Genomic DNA, 19,473 nt, shown 5'->3' on the forward strand with positions numbered 1-19,473 from the left:
CCCTGCATCCCTGGGAACCCAGCATCCCTGTGGTACCCAGCATCCATGGGAACACAGCATCCATGGGAACCCAGCATCCCTGGGAGCCCAGCGTCCCTGGGTACCCAGCATCTCCTCATCCCTGTGGTACCCAGCATCCAATGGAACCCAGCATCCCTGCATCCCGGTGGTACCCAGCATCTCCTCATCCCTGTGGTACCCAGCATCCCTGCACATCCCTGGGAACCCAGCATCCATGGGAACCCAGCATCCATGGGAACCTAGCATTTCCTCATCCCTGTGGTACCCGGCATCCATGGGTACCCAGCATCCCTGCACATCCCTGGGTATCCAGCATCCAATGGAACCCAGCATCTCCTCATCCCTGTGGTACCCAGTATCCCTGTGGTACCCAGCATCCCTGCATCCCTGTGGTACCCAGCATCCATGGGAACCCAGCATCTCCTCATCCCTGTGGTACTCAGCATCCCTGCACATCCCTGTGGTAATCAGAATCCCTGGGTACCCAGCATCCCTGCACATCCCCGGGGCACCCAGCATTCCTGCATCCCTGGGGAATTCAGGCATCCCCCTGAAGTGTCCTTGGCCACCTCCACCCACGCGCGGTGCTGCCGCGGGGACAGGATGTCACAGCCCTGCGAGCACAGCTCCAGGTTCTGCCATCCCTTGACCTCCCCATCCCTGGAGCGAGCCCCGGGCTCCGCAGGGAGGGCAGTGGTGAGAACCGGCCCGTTCCCACCGCCCCCCAGCCCACTCCCTCCCGGCTGCATTCCTCGCTGCTGAAGTCAGAGGCACCCGACAGAACCCCCGGCTCCTGCCGAGCACAAACATTTCCTATTTGGGATGTTCACACCGCAGCCTCGGCCGGGACACTGTCCCGGAGTGTGCGTGGGCAGAGGATCCCAGGGAGGGCTGCAGGATCCCAGGGAAGGTTGCAGGATCCCAGGGAACACTGCAGGATCCCAGGGAGGGCTGCAGGATCTCAGGAAGGGCTGGAGGATCCCAGGGAACACTGCAGGATCCCAGGGAGGGCTGGAGAATCCCAGGGAGGGCTGGAGGATCCCAGGGAAAGCTGGAGGATCCCAGGGAACACTGCAGGATCCCAGGGAACACTGCAGGATCCCAGGGAACACTGCAGGATCCCAGGGAGGGCTGCAGGATCCCAGGGAGGGCTGCAGGATCCCAGGGAAGGTTGCAGGATCCCAGGGAACACTGCAGGATCCCAGGGAGGGCTGCAGGATCTCAGGAAGGGCTGGAGGATCCCAGGGAACACTGCAGGATCCCAGGGAGGGCTGGAGAATCCCAGGGAGGGCTGGAGGATCCCAGGGAAAGCTGGAGGATCCCAGGGAACACTGCAGGATCCCAGGGAACACTGCAGGATCCCAGGGAACACTGCAGGATCCCAGGGAGGGCTGCAGGATCCCAGGGAGGGCTGCAGGATCCCAGGGAAGGTTGCAGGATCCCAGGGAACACTGCAGGATCCCAGGGAGGGCTGCAGGATCTCAGGAAGGGCTGGAGGATCCCAGGGAACACTGCAGGATCCCAGGGAGGGCTGGAGAATCCCAGGGAGGGCTGGAGGATCCCAGGGAAAGCTGGAGGATCCCAGGGAACACTGCAGGATCCCAGGGAACACTGCAGGATCCCAGGGAGGGCTGGAGGATCCCAGGGAAGGTTGCAGGATCCCAGGGAGGGCTGCAGGATCCCAGGAAGGGCTGCAGGATCCCAGGGAACACTGCAGGATCCCAGGGAGGGCTACAGGATCCCAGGGAACACTGCAGGATCTCAGGGAAGGTTGCAGGATCCCAGGGAACATTGGAGGATCCCAGGGAGAGCTGCAGGATCTCAGGGAACACTGCAGGATCCCAGGGAACACTGCAGGATCCCAGGGAGGGCTGCAGGATCCCAGGGAATGCTGAAGGATCCCAGGGAAAGCTGGAGCTGCTGTGCCCACTGTAATTATGGTGGGGGAGAGAGAGAGAGAGAGTGGCATTTTGAAGTTTGGATTAAACCTTAATTGAAGTCTTGGCTGGTGTTAATTATATTAAAGGCAGAGTGAGCGATGGGCTTTTTATTAGTTAATGAGGATTTTCATTTTCCGGCAGAGGAGCCCTTTGATGTTTCCAGGACTAATGGCTGTTAAATTCAACTTATTCGCTTTGCCAGTGCTGGAGGGTGATGGGGAGCAGGGGCTGCTCCAGCCACGGTGCCCTGGGAGCCACTGTGGAGAGAGGACAGGGATTCTCTCAGCACATCCCTGAACAAGGGTTTGTGGCCATCCGGGGTGGGATGAGCACAGCCCCCAGCGTTCCTGTGAGCTCCTGTGGTGTTCCTGCATCCCTTGGATACTCAGCATCCTTGGACACCCCTGGTGCCCCCAGCACCCCCAGGCTATCCCGGTCCATCCAGCCTGTCCTGCTCTCCACACGGATTTTTCCAGCCTTTCTCCAAACCCCACGCCAGCCTGCCTCCCTCCTCCCACAATTAGCATTTATTCCGATTATTTTGCATTCATTACCCACAGAGCCAGCGTTGCCCCATCTGAAATCATGTGCAAATTCCCTGTGCATCGCTTTTCCCGGCCTGCCAGGGAAGGGCTGCACAGTTTGCCGTGCACGCTCCGGGCCTGGGGAGCGCCATCGGTGCCGGCCCCGCGCCCCAGCCACGTGGGCACACGGCTGCTCCCCAGCTGGATGATTTGTAGCATTAATCAAGACCCAGAGTACTTTGCATTTCAAATGCTGGCAGGGAAGAGGCAGGCAGGAATCTGCGCTTTGGGGAATATTCAGGAAGAAATTGGGTTTGTCCTCAGCCTTGCCTCGGCCCACAGCGGGTTCTGGGTGGGAATTCAGTGGGTTCTGCCCACATGGCAGAGATCAGAGAACCCAGCAGCTATTGAAGGGGTTTCCAGAGAACCCAGCAGCTATTGAAGGGGTTTCCAGAGAACCCAGCAGCTATTGAAGGGGTTTCCAGAGAACCCAGCAGCTCTGTGGAGGGGTTTTTGGGGTGCCCAGTGGGGCAGGATGGTGGCAGTGGGCACAGGAGCCTCTGCAGCAGCACTGAGAGGCGTTGGAGGGGCTGGGGAGCAGGGGGGTCCCCAAGGCTGGGTGAGGAGTGGTTGTTCCCCCCAGACCCCCCCCAAATGGCAGCTCAGCCCCTCCTGGGGAGCCTCTCTGTGTGTGGCTGCCGTGGGGCAGGAGGGGAGGGCGGGGAGGGCTCTTTCCTGGTAATTACCCCTCGTCCTTCCCAGCCAGGCTCATGGAGGGAGCCGGGGGGGACACATCTTAAGCTATCAATGGTCCTGCCTTGATGGGAATAAAATATGCACTGAAAGACATGAAAATGGAGTAAATAAAAGAGATAAAAATGGAACGATCAAGCCAGCAACTTCTCCTCCTCTGATTAAAAAGAGGGAGTGGGGGGGGGAGAGGGGATGCGCTGAGCCCTTGAAGAGGCAGCTGCTGCCGCAGCCGCAGCCCTGATAAAGGGGCTGAGCAGCCTGTTTGGGAGAGATAAAGTGAAGTCCCAGCGTTTCCTGTCCTCAATCCAAGCCTTACCATCAATATTAATACAGCCTGACAAACTGGCGTTTAAGATAGAATAAATATAGACTGGTGCTGCTATTACCTAGACCTTATTAATCTGCTTGGAGGCATTTAAATGCCGTTAAAAATATGGAGTTTACTCGCTGGCACTTCAATAGCTTTACAATCCATCAGCGTTTTGTTTTCCATCCTCCTCCTCCCCGAGGTGCTGGCTCTGGGTGCCCACTGACCTGTGCTGGGAGAGAGGAGCCACGGGGGGAGCTGAGGTGGGAGCTTGGCTGGATGATGATGATGGTGATGGTGATGATGGTGATGGTGATGGTGATGGTGATGGTGATGGTGATGGTGATGGTGATGGTGATGGGTGGGAGATCAGCCCGGGGCATGGCGGCTCAAACCCTTTGGAGATGGTGAGTGGAGCATCCCAGGACAGGAGGTGATGGAAAATTCACCTGTGTGCTCCTCACCAGGAGAAATTCAGGGCTCCCAGAGAGCCCCCAGGCAGGGAAGCAGCCCCCTCACACCCCAGTGGGCCTGTGGCATGGACAGGTTTGGGATGCTGACCCCATCCTGACTCCTCTGCTCCTGGCAGCACGGATCTGTTGTGCCACCCACACGTTCCTTCCCTGGCAGCCCCGGGCAGACACCCTGCTTGGTCCCAGCACTGCCCCCGGGCATCCTCCTGCCTCAGCATGCACAGGGTGGTGGGAGCAGCTCTGGGGTCAGGAGTGCCAGCTGCACGGCAGGGTGTGGGGATGGATCTGTGTGTGCCAGGGGGACCCTGGTGTGGGGCAGCACCCAGGAGTGCCAGGTACGTGGCAGAGACATCCCTGGATGCGACAGGGCTTGTGGGTGCCAGCTGGATGGCAGTGAAACTCCGGTGTGGGAATGGATCTGTGACTGCCAGGCACAGAGCAGGGTGTGGGGCAGGATTGATGGGTGCCGGGTAGGATTGATGGGTGCTGGGCAGGATTGATGGGTGCTGGACAGGATTGATGGGTGCCAGGCACACAGTAGGGTGCTGGGCAGGGTTGATGGGTGCCAGGCACACCGCAGGGTGCTGGGCAGGATTGATGGGTGCTGGACAGGACTGATGGGTGCTGGGCACACCGCAGGGTGTGGGGCAGGGTTGATGGGTGCCAGGCACACCGCAGGGTGTGGGGCAGCACCCCTGGGTACCAGGGCCAGCACCCCCGAGCTGGCGGGCGCAGATGGGGCGTGCGGGGCAGCGGCGGCGCGGGCGGCGTTGGGAGCGGCGCTCATTAGACGTGTATTATTCATCGGCAGCTTCTGTCGCCTGCCATCTGCTCCGGCTGCGCGGCGGGCGGGCGGCAGCAGCCGAACGGGGCTGAGCGGCCCCGCTCCTGCTGTCACACCTGGGCTGCCACGGGAGCCGGCCCCGCTCGGGGTGGCACCCCCGGGTACCCCTGAGCACCCCCGGGCACCCCTGAGCACCCCCGGGTACCCCCGGGTACCCCTGAGCATCCCCGGGCACCCCTGAGCACCCCCGGGCACCCCCGGGTACCCCTGAGCACCCCTGAGCACCCCCGGGCACCCCCGGGTACCCCTGAGCACCCCCGGGTACCCCTGAGCATCCCGGGTACCCCCGGGTACCCCTGAGCACCCCCGGGCACCCCTGAGCATCCCGGGCACCCCTGAGCACCCCCGGGCACCCCCGGGTACCCCTGAGCACCCCCGGGCACCCCTGAGCACCCCGGGTACCCCTGAGCACCCCCGGGCACCCCTGAGCACCCCGGGCACCCCTGAGCACCCCCGGGTACCCCTGAGCACCTCGGGCACCCCCGGGCACCCCTGAGCACCCCCGGGCACCCCCGGGTACCCCCGGGTACCCCGGGTACGGTGCGGGGCGGCCCCGCTGCCCCCCCGGGGATGCTGCACGGGGTGGGCGCCTCGAGCAGGAAAAGGGAAAAGGGATTTCATGCCCTGGGTGGTCCGTGGGCACATCCAGAGCTCAGCCCCGAATAGGATCGAGCCCTTCCCGATCCAGAGGCAGCTCCCAGCTGCTGCTGCCCGCGTTTGGGGTATCTGTGCATCCACGCCCAGAGCAGGATGCTCCTCCTCGGAGCACGGCATGCAAGCTCATCCTGTATCCAAGCAACACCTCCATCCCCTCACCTTTTAATTAAAACACTTGATGAACTTTCTAATGAGAGCGTGGCAGCCCCGTGGGCTCTCCGGAGGTGCTGCCGGTGCAGGAGGTCGGGTCCCAGCACGGGGGATGTGCTGGGACTGTCCCACTGCCCCATTTCTGCCCCCCCGAGGCTCACGTGGCATCCCCGGAGCTCCTGCCAAGCCAGGAGCTCGCTGCTCTACATTGATAATTGCCAGGTTTAATTACTTGGCAGCCAAATGACCTTTTTGCATTTTCCAGTGAGGCCGTGAAACATCTCCCTGAGAGGGAGCAGCCATGCAGTGGGAACATGAGAGGGTTGGCACGTCACCAGCTTCACCCCAGCTGGGTTGGGGGGTGACAAGAGGACCGAGGTGTCCCTGGGGAGAGCTGGGAACTGCTCTCCATGGCTGGGATGGAGCATCCCTGGGGCAGAGCTGGGAACTGCTCTCCATGGCTGGGATGGAGCATCCCTGGGGCAGAGCTGGGATGGAGCATCCCTGGGGCAGAGCTGGGAACTGCTCTCCATGGCTGGGATGGAGCATCCCTGGGGCAGAGCTGGGAACTGCTCTCCACGGCTGGGATGGAGCATCCCTGGGGCAGAGCTGGGATGGAGCATCCCTGGGGCAGAGCTGGGATGGAGCATCCCTGGGGCAGAGCTGGGATGGAGCATCCCTGGGGCAGAGCTGGGATGGAGCATCCCTGGGGCAGAGCTGGGAACTGCTCTCCACGGCTGGGATGGAGCATCCCTGGGGCAGAGCTGTCCTGGGAGCCCCATCCCAGCACAGGGTGCAGCTCCCTGGGCATGGAGGGTCCCTGCTGCCCCTTTGCCCTCCCAAGCTGCTCTGGAGCAGCCTCATCCCTTCTCCTTCCCTTTTATCCTGGAAATAATGCCCCACAGGCTGGGCACAGCTCCTGCCTGCACTTCACTCTGCCTGTGCCAGCCTTGGCCTCTCCCTCCTGCAGAAAGGAGCCCTTCTCCTGGTGATAATTACGGAAAAGTTCAGTGCTGGGAGAGGCGGGGGGAGGGATGTATTAAAATGCATGCGCACAGCTTGGGCCTCGCAGCAGATGTTGGCATAATTAGAGAGGAAAAAATTATGAAATTAATTTGTTGTTCAATGTAAATTTTGGCGTTGGGGGGAAAGCTGGCGCGTGCTCCCTGGCTGCCACCGGGGGTCTGGGGGAATGGGAAATGCCTGTCCTCACAGGGGAGGGGGTTTGGCACTGCTGCATCCCAGCCCTGCCACGGTGGAGAGGGGGGAACAGCCTGGGGAGGTGGTGACCAGCCCAGGGAGAGGGAACACCAGCCCAGGGAGAGGGAACACCAGCCCAGGGAGAGGGAACACCAGCCCAGGGAGAGGGAACACCAGCCCAGGGAGAGGGGAACACCAGCCCAGGGAGAGGGGAACACCAGCCCAGGGAGAGGGAACACCAGCCCAGGGAGAGGGGAACACCAGCCCAGGGAGAGGGAACACCAGCCCAGGGAGAGGGAACACCAGCCCAGGGAGAGGAGAACACCAGCCCAGGGAGAGGGAACATCAGCCCAGGGAGAGGGGAACACCAGCCCAGGGAGAGGGGAACACCAGCCCAGGGAGAGGGAACACCAGCCCAGGGAGAGGGGAACACCAGCCCAGGGAGAGGAGAACACCAGCCCAGGGAGAGGGGAACACCAGCCCAGGGAGAGGGAAACACCAGGGAGAGGGGAACACCAGCCCAGGGAGAGGGAACACCAGCCTGGGAAGCTGGACCACCACAATGAGGAGATGAGTATGGAACAAATCCCTCATACTGCCTCCAAATGAGTATGGAACAGAGGGATGGGGAGGGGAAATGAAAAGCAGGGTTCAGCAATAGCCATGGTTTGGAGTTTCTGTTGACCCCCACAAATGTGGGTTTGTTGATGCACTCAGTGTCACAGCCTGGGGGCCCTTCCCTTTTGGGGGGACACAGTTGGGATTGTCCTTTGGGGGGACACACCTTGAGGTGTGCAAGGACCATCCTGGTGCACAGTGTGACATTCCCAGAGCACGCTGGAGCCACACAAAGCTTTGCTTTCTCTACTCGGCTTTTTCCATCCCTTTTCCTTCAGGAGACGAAGAGGAATTAATATCTGTCACCTCCCCCTGGCCCCCCAGCCCCCCAGCCCCCAGGGAGGAGGTGCAGGCTCAGGTTTTGGCACCCATTGATCATCACATCCACCAACCAGGCCTGGCTTCTGTGCCAGGGCTTTGCCATGAATGTCCTGTGCCAGGTGGGCACAACCTGCCACCCCCACCTGGGAAATCGGGGTCACCACCAGGGTCCACGATGGTGTTTGGCCAGGCAGAGCAGGGATAGAGGGGCTTTGTGCTGCACCTTGCACCCCCCACCTCTAGCAGGTGATATTTATTCAGGGGGATCCTGGATTTGTGCTGCTGAAGGAGAGGAGGAGCTGCAAAAAGCAAGTAGGGATGGCTCAAACCTGAGGTCAAGGAAGATGTGCCCAGCTCAGAACCTCCAAAACTCACTGTGCCCCCAAAACACACCCCCAAACCATGGGAGAACCCTCAGCATGGCCCTGAACACCCCTGGAATTCTGGGGCTTGCAGGCCCCTGCTCTTCCCAGCTCCTGGTGCCAGTTCCCCTGGGCAGCCCAAAGCACCAGAGCAGCCCCCATGGGTGCCAGGCCCTCCCCTCATCCTCCACAGCAGCTTTTCCATCCTGCAGCCATTCCCACATCCCAGCTCATCTGTGGGATCAGGGGAGATCCATCCCCAGGGATTTAGGGGTGCTGGATAAGAGGAGAGAGGGTCTCCATGCCCCTCTCACCAGCAGCTCTGGGCAGCATTGGGACGCTCTGGGCATCACTTACTGGGAGAAATGGAGTGGGGAGAGCCCAGCAGAGACCCCCTGCCCCCCTCACCCTCCTCCCGCGGCGCTGGGCAGGGCGGGGGCGCCAGCCAGGCACGGGCACGGCGGGCACGGGCTCGTCCTGGTGCCCGTGTGCTCCCGGTGTGATTCCATCTGGCCCCATCTGCTCGGGGCCGGGCTCGGGACCGAATGTGGGTCGTGGCGAGCGCGGGTGACACAGCGCGGAGCGGCCGGGCAGCGGCAGCTGATCCCCCCGGGCTGTGCGGGATTACCCAGCTGCTGCCGAGCTGGCACGGGCACCGTCTCCTCCGAAAGGTTCCCTTCCAGGGGATTACGGATAATGCATCTGGAGCAGCACTCGCTCATCCAGGTTTGTGATTTATCTGAAAATCAAATTCCAGTAATCTCGCCTGCCATCTGGCCCCCGCGGACCCGCTCGGGCGGGGGCTCCGTGACCCTCCCCGAGCATCCCCCGAGGGGAGGAAGGACAGACGGAGCGGGCCGAGGCTCCCGGGGGTGCTGCGAGGCCACCTGGGAAGGAGATGCCCCAGGAAGCATTTTTGGGAGGTGCGGAATGGCAGGACCTGCAGAACTCCGCTCCCTGCAGGGACATCCCTGTCCCCACACATCCTGCAGGGACATCCCTGTCCCCACACATCCCGGGATGGGAGCAGGGCCCGGAGAGCTCAGACCCGCTCAGGGATGGATATTCCTGTGTCCCCACACATCCCAGATGAGGACAGGGCCCGGAGAGCTCAGACCCGTGCAGGGATGGATATTCCTGTGTCCCCACACATCCCAGATGAGGGCAGGGCTCAGAGAGCTCAGACCCGCTCAGGGATGGATATTCCTGTGTCCCCACACATCCCAGATGAGGGCAGGGCTCAGAGAGCTCAGACCCGCTCAGGGATGGATATTCCTGTATCCCCACACATCCTGGGATGGGAACAGGGCCTGGAGAACTCAAACCCGTGCAGGGATGGATATTCCTGTGTCCCCACACATCCCAGATGAGGGCAGGGCCCGGAGAGCTCAGACCCGTGCAGGGATGGATATTCCTGTGTCCCCACACATCCCGGGATGAGGGCAGGGCCCGGAGAGCTCAAACCCGCTCAGGGATGGATATTCCTGTGTCCCCACACATCCCGGGGTGGGAGCAGGGCCCGGAGAGCTCAGACCCGTGCAGGGATGGATATTCCTGTGTCCCCACACATCCCGGGATGGGAGCAGGGCCTGGAGAGCTCAGACCCGTGCAGGGATGGATATTCCTGTGTCCCCACACATCCCGGGATGGGAGCAGGGCCTGGAGAGCTCAGACCCGTGCAGGGATGGATATTCCTGTATCCCCACACATCCTGGGATGAGGGCAGCGCTCCGAGAGCTCCATTCCTGGTAGGAGGAGGGGATGGGGATGGGGAGGAGGTGACGACCCCTGCCCTGCCCAGGGGACATCCTGGCAGCAGGGATGTCCCGTGGCCCAGCAGGGAAGGCAGAAGAGAGCAGGATCCATCCTTTCCCCCGGCAGGAGTGGCCCAGAGGGGAGCCGGAGCCCCCAGCATTCCCCTCCCTGCCCCTCATTCCCAGCTCATTAAGGCTCTCCCATTATTCTGACATTTTGTGCGCGTCACGTAGCGGGAAGAAGTAATTTACTTAGAAGAAATTAAAAGTTCATTTTAATTGAGCGCACACTGCAGTATGCAAATGCGGTCGCATTATGTACACTGATGCGGAGACAAAGGCTGTAATCAACTGTTAACCCTTCCCGAGCCAGCCCGCGCTCCTCCGCAGCGCCGGCACCGCTCCGGCCACTCCGGAGACCCCAGAGGCACATTTGGGATGTGTCCCTTCCCCGCAGCTCCGGACCAGGGGCAGGATAAACCCCCGGGCATCGCTCCGTGCGCCTGGGATGTGGGAGTCGCACAGGGATGCCGAGGATGGAGGTGTCCCCAAATCGCTGTGACGCGCTGGGATGGCTCCGAGCCAGCCAGACAGGGTGGATGATGGGGCAGGCGGTCTCCAGGGGTGAGGAAAGCATTTTGGGGAGCTGGGATGGAGGTGCAAAGGGGATATCCCTGGGGATACACGTCCTAAGGCCGAAATAGGTTGTGACCACCCTCACATCCAGCAATACCTGGACAGCAATAGCCGGGTGTGAGGGTGGTCCAGCAGCCACGAGCCCGTGATATTCCCAACATCCTGTTGCTATTTTTTCAATGTTTTTTTTTTACTACCTGTCAGACCTGAGAATTTTTTAATGGCAGTGCAAATGGAACTGGCTCACAGATGCGAGATGACAGCCCGCTGCAGGAGACAGACAAATTACCTCCAACCTCGGCTCAAGACGCCCACAGACTCCCAAACAAAGGGAGATGGTGTTTGGGGGGCTGTCAGGAGTTCTCAGTGCTCAGCTCTGCCCACCCAGCTCCTCGGGTGCTCTTTGTGTGCAGCATCTGTGGATCAGCGTGCCCTGATCCCGCTGCAGAGGGATCCTGGGGAAGGCACACGCTCATCCAACATCATTTATGGGTGGATGATGTTAAAAATCAGAGAGACCTGAGGCCAAATGTCTCCCTTTGAAGGGGATGACAGAGTGGACCCAAACACTCCTCATAGAAGGGATGACACTGTTGGGAATCCCTCCTCTGGCTTTGCCAAGGACGGCAGGGACAGCTCCGGGATGGCACCCTGTCACCCTGAGGGTGACACAGGGAGGAGGGCAGGGGGCACCTTGGAGCTGCCACCTCCACCTCAGCCTCTCTTTGTGTGCCCTGCGCTCTCAGGAGCCGCAGCCCCAGCGCTCGCAGTGAGCTCCGAGGGCAGCCCGGGTGGTCGGGAGGATTTAATTGCTGTGTGTAACCTTTGCAGCCCGTCCCACGTGCCGGCTGGGCGCCGGCTCCGCAGCTCCAGATGGCACCCGGGAAAGAGTTAAGTCCGCTGTGATCAACAGCAAGAAGCAAGTGGTAAACAGTTTTTCTCTCCCTCTGCTAAATTAATATGCAAATTCCCCCCCTTCTCTCCCCCCCCTTGCTTCGAAATTAGCGAGGTAGAATGCTTGGGCTAATTATGCATTCAAACGAGCAGGCTTCGTTAATGTGGCACTAAGAGGAGCCTGAAAATGATTGTGAGACGATGAAATTGAAATTGGAGCACGGCACTTCTAATGCATCTGGAGTCACTCTTGCGTGCCCCGGCAGATGTAACCTGGCAGTGACCGGCAGCTCCCGCCTGCCCCCGGGCACCCGCAGCACCCAGCACCCCAGAACCTCCTCAGCTCCCCTGGCCCCTCCAAAAGCAGCCCCCCGACAGCATTTCCCAGCCCAGTTCCTCGGGGATGGAAGGGTGGGATGGCACCCACAGCTCCTGGTGTGGGGTGGGGATGGGGCACACCACACAGAGCGTCCCAGGACAAGGAGAAGGGTTGGGATCAGGGCTGATGGGGCTCCAGGTGAGCAGAGCAGGGCCTGGCACAGCCCTCAGAGTGTCCAGGCAGGTCCCCTGGGTGGTGCTGGCATCAGGCCCTGTGCTCCTGTGGTCTGGAGCAGGGCTGGCACCACGTTCCTCCTTCCCAGGCAGAATCCGGGCCCCAAGGCTGCCACAGGCCCTGGGCATGTTTGGTAAAACTCCAATTGTGCTTTCATGGATAAACCTCTGCATGGATAAACCTCTGCATGGATAAACCTCTGCATGGATAAAGCTTCTTCACTCCCAGGGATGCTGGATCCTGGTGGCTGCAGGAGGGTCACAGGGGAAATCCCATTCCCGTTGCCACATCCCTGCAGGTTTGGTGCTCAGCAGTTGTTGGCACATCCCAGCAAGGTCCAGACTGGTGGCACATCCACATCCATCACATCACGTGAGCCACAGCCCCAGGATTGTCCCACAACAGGAGGGGTGGCACAGCGACATCCAGGGCCAGGCTGGGGCAGCTCCTGAGACCTGCAGAGGAAAAACGGGAGAAAAAGTTGAGGGTGACAATAGGGAGATGTTTTATTTTTGGGGATGTGTTAGGCTGAGGATGAGCAGCAGTGGGCACAGGGGATGATGAGGGATTCAGGGGAATAGTGGCTCAGGATGTCACCAGTGCCAGTCTCTGCTGGGATAACTGCCCCTGCCATCTGCACAGCCTTGGGTGCAGCCACCCAAGGGCCAAACCCAACTTCCCACGAGACACAGCAGCACTGCGGGACCTGCAGAGATGGATATCGGTGTTAAATATCCATCAGAGGTGTGGAATTTACTGGAAGCGCCCATTAGGAGGTAATGCCCCATCCACAGCGCGATCCTGCAGCCGGAGGGCGGAGGGGGAGGGAGGCAGATGCTCGGAGGAGGCTGCAGAGCCCAAACCAGATGCACTGCTGGGAATCAGTGAGGAGATACAGACTTTAGGCACTCAACCACGGGGATGAAGAGAAGGAATAAACACACGAGGAGATGAATAACACCCCGGAAAGGAGGGGAAGGAATGGGGGAGCAGCAGGGATGCAGATCCTGCAGGAGATGATCCCTGGGAGCAGGGTGGGATGGAATGGGTGGTTTGGTCAGGAGTGATGGTTTGGTCAGGAGGGATGGTTTGGTCAGGAGTGATGGTTTGGTCAGGAGGGATGCAGATCCTGCAGGAGATGATCCCTGGGAGCAGGGTGGGATGGAATGGGTGGTTTGGTCAGGAGTGATGGTTTGGTCAGGAGGGATGCAGATCCTGCAGGAGATGATCCCTGGGAGTGGAGTGGGATGGAATGGATGGTTTGTCAGGAGGGATGCAGATCCTGCAGGAGATGATCCCTGGGAGCAGGGTGGGATGGAATGGATGGTTTGGGCAGGAGGGATGCAGAGCAGTCCTGAGGACACACCCCTTGGCAGGGGAGGCTGCTGGGCTCAGAGTGAACTGTGCTGTGCCCACAGGGCCAGGGCATCCCAGGGACACACCAGGGGCACACCAGGGACACACCAGGGGCACACCAGGGACACACAGGGACATCCCAGGGGCTCCAGGACCCGCCGCACCGGCCGTGCTCGGCAGCGTGCCCCGGGGTCGGGGCTGGCACACGGAGGGGGTTGTTTTCCTCATCTCTCCGGTAATTTTTCCCTCTGACTATGATGCATAGCGGTGCTAATTCGGCACGTTGCCATTAATTCCAGCACAGCTGCCGCTCTCTCCCTCAAGGCATTTCGCTAATACTCGGCTTCAGAGCCTCTCAGCAAATTAACATCATTTGTTCTGCAGAACATGTTTTATTTCTACACTACATGCATAGCTTATTACTCCTCCAGAAACTCGGGGTGTGCAGGAGGCAGCACCGTGGGCACAGCCCTCCAGAGCCAGTCCTGCTCCCCAGTTCCCTGTGCCATCCCTGCACGGGCACAGGGACACAGCACAGTCCCTTGTGCCACCTCACACTGACCCGAGCTGGAGCTGCAGGGATTTTCTGCCGGTGCTGGGGATGCTGTGGTGCTGCTGGAGCACCCAGAGCTGGTGATGTGAGGGTGGCAGTGTGCTGGATCAGTCACTGGGTGCACAAGGCCACCTCTCAGTGCTCCTACATTTGGGGACAGAGGTGACAAGATGTCCCAGGATGTCCTGGCCAGGGTGGGGCTTGCTGGGTGTGACACTGGAAGGAAGCGGGAGCCCCCAGCAGCAGAGGAACAGCTCAGAGCCTCTGCGATGGAGCTTGGTGCTGAGTGCCGGGGCTGTCGGCAGAGGTGCGAGCTGGGCAGTGTCACCAGGCGGTGTCACCAGCCCGGCACAGGGTCCTGCCACCCCCCACCAACCTGCAGCCCCCGCCAGCGACAGTTTCAGGTCTTTCACTTTGATTAAGGTTATTTAAGCTTTTTACCAAAACATAAAACCTGATTGTTTGCATAAACAACCTAATTGGATTACAGTGCACAGCATCGCTAATGCCGCGGGCTGGCTGGGAGCCGGCGGGAGCGCCGGGAGCACCGGGAGCACCGGGATGGGCAGGGCATCGGTGAGACCCCTCCGTGCCCCGGGGTCTGCCCCCTCCTCCCAGCCACGGAGGGACCCTCCTCGGGGTGGGCAAACGCCTGGGGACAGCGGTGTCCCCACACGTGGCTCTGGCTCTGCCCTTGCTGCTGCCTCACCTGCAAGGCGAGAGGGACAAAGCCGCGCTCCGGCAGCTCTGGTGGGAGGAGGAAGAGGAAGGTGGAGGTGCCGAGCGGGAAGCAGGGGGCCGGGAGCTTTGCAGGAATGCTGCCTGCGCAGCGTTTCCATGGCTGGGAGCTGCAGAAGGCTTTCATGGCAAGAGGCGGAGAGGCTCCATGAATATTTCATTAGGAAAGCAATGTGGTGTGCTGCAGAGAACATCTGGCTGGAGTCCCTGGAGACCCCTGCCTTGTGCAGGAAGCAGGAACTGTGAAATACGGAGGAAAACGAGGGAGAGGGGGAGATGGGGGGATCATCCCGTGACACGGGGAGCGTTCCTGCCCTCCTGGCCCTGCACTGAGCAGCGTGGGGCAGCCACAGGGCTCAGGGCTTCGTCCTCTGGGGAGTGACGGGAGCTGGAAATGCTGTGGTGGTGCCATCCAGGTGCAGGATCCTTCCTTGGACATTTTGGGGATCATGCTGTAGCGGGCTGCTGTGTTTAATTCCAATATCCAATGCAGGAATGGGCAGAGCAGCTCCTGCAGCTCAAAGCCAAGTGATCAGTCCAGTCAGTGCTGGAGGGTGGAGGATGGGATGGGATGGGATGGGATGGGATGGGATGGGATGGGATGGGATGGGATGGGATGGGATGGGATGGGATGGGATGGGATGGGATGGGATGGGATGGGATGGGATGGGATGGGATGGGAAGGGATGGGATGGGATGGGATGGGATGGGATGGGATGGGATGGGATGGGACAGGACATCTTTTGCCTCACTCCACATCACTCCCAGCTCCTGCAGGTGATGGGCACTGAGGGAGGTTTGTCCTGGTGCAGAGTGGGCATCCCTGGGCACAGGAGTGCTGGTGGGCACAGCTGGGATCCTTCAGGCGTGCAGAGCAGCAGCAATTGGGGTGCTGTGAGATTTGGGGTTGCCAGAATCCCCATTTCCCTTTAGTGTCAGCTCCTTCCCCCAGCACAGGCCAGGTTTGGTGGCCCTTGGGGACCCTTTTGCAGCCACTTCCCACGGTGCCAGTGGAGCAGTGTTCCCACACTGTTCCTGGCTTGGGAATGGCTCCAACATTGCTCCTGCACTCTGGGCTGGCAGGAGGGCACACAGCAGCAGCAGGTCTCTGCCCTGCCTCCTCAAGGCTCCCACTGCCCCCATACCCCCAACCCCACACAAACACCCACTCACACCCCATGCCCTTCACCCAGCACCCCATGGCCACAACCCCAGCATTGTGTGAGTCATTGGGACCACGAGCTCCCTGCTGTCCTGCAATCCTGCCCTTCCCTCTCCTCCTCCCAGCACGGTGATGGATGCGGGGCTCTCTGCCCACCCTCCCTTTCTCCTTCTCCCCCAGCCACCAGGCTGTGCTCCGGGGCAGCCCCAGGCTGGGAGCAGGGCGCATTTCCCACGTGCCAGCGCTGCTGGCAGCAGGACTTGGGCTCACACCTCCCTTCCTGCAGCCCCGACAGCCCCGGCCCCTCCGCCGGCAGCAGACAAAGCCCAACCAAACAAAGCCACGACCTCGCTCGCGGCCCCGCGTGCGGCGAAGCCTCAGTGCAGCCCCAAGGGGAGCCCGGCCGGCACCATGCCAGGCAGGGAAGGACTGTGGGACAGGCAGGGAAGGACCGTGGGACAGGCAGGGAAGCACTGTGGGACAGGCAGGGAAGGACTGTGGGGCAGGCAGGGAAGGACTGTGGGACAGGCAGGGAAGCACTGTGGGACAGGCCAGGCAGGAATGGCGGGACAGGCCAGGCAGGAGATGGAGGGACGGGCAGGGAGGCCGTGGCAGCCTGCACCGGCGGGGATGCAGAGCCTGGCACAGACACATGCACGCACACGCACGCCCTGCGAAACGAAGGCAAATACCTCTGTCCTGTGCGGCTCCTCCGCTGCCGCCCGTCCTGCCTCAGCCACGCCGTGCCTCCTCCACGCTGCCCGTCCTCCATGTGCCCACACCGGGACGCGCTGCCAGACCCTCCTCTCCGCCGCCGGTGGGTTTTGGCCCCCGCTGCCTGCTGGCGTTTTGGCAGCCTCACCGCTCCAGCGATGGCATGTGTCCATTATTTTTTTTTTTTTTTTTCTCCTCTCTCCCTTTCACAATCCGTCCTCCCCAGCCTTCTCTGCCGGTGCCTCCGGAGCCGCCTGCGGTGCCAGCTCGCAGGGAAATTGGCAGCGAGCGCGGCACAGGGATCCTCCCGCAGCTGACGGAGCCCTGCCAGGCGCAGGCAGCCCTTCTGCCAGCCACCAGCCTTGGCACGGGGGGCCGGGGGGCCGCGGGGGGCTGCCGAGGCTTGGCAGCCCTTCCCCGGCACTGCGCGCCCCAGCCGCCGCCACGGCTCCGCTGCCAAATGCCAAATGGGGGGAGGAAAAGGGGAGAAGGCAGAGAAAGGAGTTGGCATCGCCGTGCCCGGTGGCGGGGACCCACCAGGGACCCCTTCCCTTCGCCAAGGCCAGCTGGGCGACGTCCTCGTCCCTCGGCGGGGGCTCCGCAGCCTGCCCGTGGTGCCGGTGTCACATGGAGAGGCTGAGCCCCGTCTGCCCCAAGTTGTGCCCCCAGCCCAGTGGGGAGAGCCCGTGGCAGGGATGGCGAGCGCCGCCGCAGACCGGCGATGCTGCGTGGCGAGCACGGCTCCCACAGACACACCTCTTACCCAGCATCCATCTGCTGCTTAGGGGGGCCCGGGAAATTGGGAAGGGGAGAGCGGAGGAGGGACTTGTGGTGATGGGTGGGGGTTCTGGGGTGCCCTCTGGCCGTGTGTCGCCTGGCACGGCCGTCTCAGCCTTGTGCAACAGAGCGTCCCCAACTTGTGCCAGAATCCTGGCCCCAGCGGTTCAGTCGTGCCATGACTTCATCCTGGCCAGCCATTGGTGTAGCAGCCAACCCCATTTTCCAGCTTTTCTACCCAAAACTCCTGGTTTGGGTGTCTTTTTGAAGGTAGAAGTGGGTTTGTGGCTTGTGCCTCCACTGAAGTGTGGATACTCCTGGAGGCAATGCCTTTAGAGGGCCCTAAGGCCAAGGGATGCAGATGGGAATCACCAGGCAGGAGACAGGGAACAACCCAGCCCTGCTCAGTTTCTCCCAAAATCCATCATTTACTGGCAGCCACATTCACAGGGGTGCTGGGGCAGGCACCAGGAGCACACAGAGAGCAGTGGCCATCGCTGGTTAACAGCTTCACCCCTATCCAGGGATGTCTTTAATGGAGTTGGCAGGAGGAACCCTCCATGGGGCAGGATGGGGTGTGAGTGGGTCCCACTGGCCCATCCCATTCTCCTGCCACGCTTCACCCGGTGTCCCAGGGCGGTGGCAGCTCCTGGCACGGCAGTGACTGTGCCATAAGAATATTCCAGGAGCCATCCCCGTGTGCTCCGTGCCCCCGTGCCCCGGTGGCTGTCCCTGGCCTGCCCGTGTCACACGTGCGCTGCCATTTCCTCGAATAAGCAGCTAATCTCCATCAATCATAATTCCGGGCAATTATCATAATAGGGCCATTTTGCACTTATCCTCGCCACGTGATGCAGGAGCCACTTACGGCTCCACTTCACGCCGAGCAGCTCCGAGCTGCTCCTGTCCCCAGGGAGTCCCCATGGCAATCGTGTCCCCTGCAGCCCCTGGGGACAGCCCAGTGATGCTCATTCTGGGAGGGATGCAGGCACGGAGGGACCTGTGAAACACGGAGGAAAACGAGAGAAAGAGGGAGACCTTGCCCCTGCCTCGTGCCATCCCACAGCAGCACAGGGTTAAACCCCAAAATGGGGACGCTCAATCTGCTTTCTGCCACCATACAGCCCTGGCAGCCTCGAGGTGGTGCCAGGGGCACAGGGCCAGCAGGTCCTGCTGACCTTCTGCTGCCTGGTGGGGAGCAGCTTAGGGAGGCTGGGAGGTGGTGAGGCACGAGGGCCTCGGGTGGGGGATTAGGGGCCAGCAGATGGATGGAGATCAAACATTTCACTGCCTCTTGTTTACAACATCCTGCTGAACAGCCACCGGGGACCCCGGCACTGCCCTGGCTCTGTCCCTGCTTGGGCTGGGGCAGGATGGGGATAGGGACACACTTGCTGTGGTTTTGGGGTGTCCCCGTGGGGATGGACAGGCTCCCACCTTGCTGTGCTGCATCCTCACTCCCAGCAGCGCCACAGTGGAAGCTGCCAGTGCCCCATCCCATCCCATCCCATCCCATCCCATCCCATCCCATCCCATCCCATCCCATCGCATCCCATCCCATCCCATCCCATCCCATCCCATCCCATCCCATCCCATCCCATCCCATTCCATCCCATCCCATCCCATCCCATCCCATCCCATCCCATCCCATCCCATCCCACCACGCAGCCCTGGGATGAACTCACCATCACCCTGAGCATTGCCACAGCCCAGCAGTGTTTGTGGTGTTTACACCACCCCAGTAATTACTTTCCTTTTTTTTTTTTCTTTAATAAATACGGATGTACCACAAGTAAACTCCAGTGCAATAAAAGCTTTCTGCTGGATGCATAATTAATCACCGAGCTGAGCAAGGGGGGGAGGGTGAGCAGAAAACACTCCTGCCAGCGCGGGCTGTGGGGCTCACACCCACCCGGGAGGGACCTGAGAACACGTGGTGACAGCCTGGGGACATCCCCGTGCCCTGGGGACAATGGCAGCAGCCGAGGCAGGGGTCTGTGGGTGCACCCAGGTCTCAGTTTCCACTCCCAGCTGTGAGGGCACATCTGGACTGACCCCTCCCTGCAGTGGGGGAGCAGCTCCTTCCCTCCCTCTCTCCCTCCCGGCCCGGGGAGCAGCGTGTGGCCCCACAGTCCCGGGGTGGCCGGCGGTGGCCCCGGCTGAGCA

General features: G+C 61.2%; 1 long non-coding RNA gene across 1 annotated transcript; it reads right to left on the reverse strand.

The window, feature by feature from the left end:
- Positions 1–10,183: 10,183 nt before the first annotated feature.
- On the reverse strand, positions 10,184–16,595 carry LOC117001674. The gene is made up of 2 exons (XR_004419092.1): positions 16,509–16,595; positions 10,184–12,462 (listed from the first exon to the last, which is right to left on the reverse strand). It is a non-coding gene; the product is annotated as an uncharacterized LOC117001674 (long non-coding RNA).
- Positions 16,596–19,473: the final 2,878 nt, after the last annotated feature.

The sequence above is a fragment of the Catharus ustulatus genome, chromosome 11, assembly GCF_009819885.2.
Source record: "Catharus ustulatus isolate bCatUst1 chromosome 11, bCatUst1.pri.v2, whole genome shotgun sequence".
NCBI classification, from domain to species: domain Eukaryota; kingdom Metazoa; phylum Chordata; class Aves; order Passeriformes; family Turdidae; genus Catharus; species Catharus ustulatus.